The sequence below is a fragment of the Triticum urartu genome, chromosome 7, assembly GCF_003073215.2.
Source record: "Triticum urartu cultivar G1812 chromosome 7, Tu2.1, whole genome shotgun sequence".
NCBI lineage: Eukaryota > Viridiplantae > Streptophyta > Magnoliopsida > Poales > Poaceae > Triticum > Triticum urartu.
Genome location: NC_053028.1, coordinates 108,918,970 through 108,922,008, shown reverse-complemented (window position 1 = coordinate 108,922,008; position 3,039 = coordinate 108,918,970). Strand labels below are relative to the sequence as shown.

The 3,039-nt window shown below is 39.4% G+C and overlaps 1 long non-coding RNA gene across 1 annotated transcript; it reads left to right on the top strand.

Moving 5' to 3' along the window:
* Nucleotides 1-544: 544 nt before the first annotated feature.
* LOC125524598 lies at nt 545-1,732 on the top strand. The gene is made up of 3 exons (XR_007290851.1): nt 545-590; nt 1,112-1,155; nt 1,684-1,732. It is a non-coding gene; the product is annotated as an uncharacterized LOC125524598 (long non-coding RNA).
* The last annotated feature ends 1,307 nt before the right edge of the window (nt 1,733-3,039 follow it).

Here is a 3,039-nt window from a genome sequence, read left to right as displayed (position 1 = left end):
AGTTCCAACCTATGATGTTCAAGAGAGATCGACCTAGATGATTACGATGAGATGCTCGAGTTCTTAGTCCCAAACGACTAGAGATGTTGATGACATGCCAAGTGACGACATGAAGAGCATGAAGTGTGTAGCTCTAAAATCTATGTATATAGATTGTTAGTTAAATGGATGATAGCCAAGTAACTATTTTCCATGTTTAGACCATGAGTTGGATCAAGAAACGAAGGGGAAGAAGGAAAAAAAGCACTAGAATGCACAATGTGTATGATTTCTGGTATAACTTGCCCCTTTATCTCTTGATGACTTGTAGTATAACTTTCCCCTTTATCTAATACATCACCCTTACACTCTCCATTTACACTTGCTTGAAAGTAGATGTACTATGTTGTGGATGACAAACTGAAGTATTGGCTAATGGGAAGCGATGTGATGTATCGCATGGCCATACAAGCATGTGAGCTTTTGTTCTTATGATTGAACTTAACAATTACTATCATGGTTGATTGCTTAAGAAGCTTTTGTTCTATGTATTCAGTTGGAAGTGGAAAAGTCCATGACGAAAGCAGGAATGCGACCACAAGCAAGCTGAGGTAATATGCATGTTTCTTTAAGATCGAATCTTATTCTAGCATGCTAGCTGGGTCGTTGAGGTAGAGTGGTAGGCGACATAATCATATTTTGTTTTTATGTTTGTATGTTTCCAAGAAATTTCATGCACTCGACTATGTACAGTACTGAAGTTTACAAAATAAAAATATTTCATAGAGTAACTACTGTGCTGAAATCTTTTACGTCATTCCTGGAGACTCTGTACAAATGTTTATCTTAGTAAAAAAAAGGAAAGATTCAAACTGAGCATGTTTTGCCTATTTGAACATGAAAGATTTTTGCCTTGGAGTTAGAACTCAGTGTTAAACTCTACTATACAGTACAGAATTTCAGACTTGTTTTGGCGTATAAAACTGATCCTCATACCAGTTTTGGCTTGCTAGTCTGCTAGAGGGTATTCTCTTCAATGAACTCTATTAAAAACAAGCTAAGATGCATGAGATAGACAGAGAAATCTGTAACCAATGGTTATTTCATCAGTTTCTTTTTTCCTATGATATAGAGAAACCAATAACCAATGGCCTGCCCCTACCTATTTGTACAGAGGTTTGCCTATTTGTACTATTGTACTATGTATAGTACAGAGTTTTGCCTACTTGTATACTACTGCACTGTTTATAGTATAGACTTTTGCCTATTTGTACACAGTTTTAACTATTTGTTCAATATAGTACTGTATAGAGTTTTGCCTATTTGTTGAGTTTAACTCATGCAAAAAAAGATTCGAACTCAGAGTACTATATTAACTCCAGAGATACATGTTTAACTCAGGTTTAATTAGGCATAGCTTTCACTAGTAAGTTGTATTTTTTAGACTAAGCATCTTTTGCAAGTTCATTGTACAACTTTTTGTTTTGCTTATTTGCACATGAAGATTTGTTTATGTGTACTTCAAACAAATCTTTCGTTGATCTATTGATGTAACCTTGCTTGCGGTGATGATGAGATGCTGCACATTTAGAAGAGTTTTATTTATGCCGACGAGTTAAAAACTGAAGCATGTCAAAATCTTTAATGTGCTAATTTAAAATCTTGAAATGGAGAGCTCCATTTTGAGTTTTCTATTTGTTGCAGATTTCCCTACAGAGTTGATGGAGCTTTGGAAGATCTTCAATCTGCTGAAAGAGTTGGGATTTGGAAGAGATCTTCAAGCTAGTGAAGATTTTGTAGACCTATAATTAAGTTCAGTAGAGTGATTATGACACTTGCTCTGCTCATTTTGCTGGTTGTTAAGACAATATATGCTCATTTTGCTTGTGTGACACACCTAGAAACATATGTACTCCTTTTGTGGCACACATTTAGAAACATGATGTATTGTACCTTTTGTGGCACGACCAACTTATACATATGGTTTGTTATGTTAATTTTAACGAATCAACTTTAAGTTCTGGGTGAGGGCTACATTCTACTCTGATTGAAGTGTATGGATGAGACATGTTACTTTGAGTGAAATGTGATAGTAAATCGTGTTGTATGTACTGATGGTTTGAACAGAATGAATGGATATTACATAAGGGATGCCTAAAAAAATAGGAAGTGAAATCTATGTGCTGGCATAAGAACTGCCAGGAAAATGAGCTTCTGACGGCAGCAAGACTACCGGTAATTGATGTTACACATGCCTTGACCAAATCTGCCGGGAGAAAGTGGACTGCCGGCAAATCGATGGGCACCGGCAATGCAACTGCCGGGAAAAAATTATCTGACCAGAGAAGTAATCCCCGGCAGCCGTTCTCGTGGCTTCTATCTGCCGAGAGAAAACCTGTCCCGGCAGTTTGTCTGCCCTATAAAGTGCTTTCTCCCGGCAGTTTTTTTGTCCCTACATAAGTGTTGTGGTGTAGTGCCAAGCTTGGCAGTTGCCAAGGGGAGTGCCCATACCCAGATACTCAATTCTTCTTTGTTGGCGGAGACGACGGAGGTGTTGTTGATGATGCGGGCTTGTCATCCATCTTCCAAGGCATAGAAAGATGATCGAGTCTCCGGAATCCTCAAATCTGCAGCCAAACTCATTCTTTTGAATCTATATTCATACTCACAGTTTTGGTTTTGAAGGTCATAGACTTGGGCTTGGAGGTTCTCGATCTTCTCATATAGCTTGAAGATGGCTTCCTCGGTGTTCTTGGCATCCGGCTTGTAATTGTTAGTGAACTCCGCGAGCATCGTCTGGCTAGCATTGATTCCACGCTCCACCATCCCCTGGCACTTGAAAATTTGTTGCTCCAATGCTTCGAGCCTCGTCTCTATGCTTCCGGTCCCCTTTGGTCCCTCTTCATCACGGATGTGCAGCAACCCATCACGCAAATCAATGGTTTGAGGGTGTCGCAGCACCTCCGCGAGGTAAGGGTTGATGACCTTCTCGAAGAACTTGTCCTTGGAGGCGCCTGGGGCCCTCATGATAACCTAGATCTGTCAGAAAAACAGCTCGAA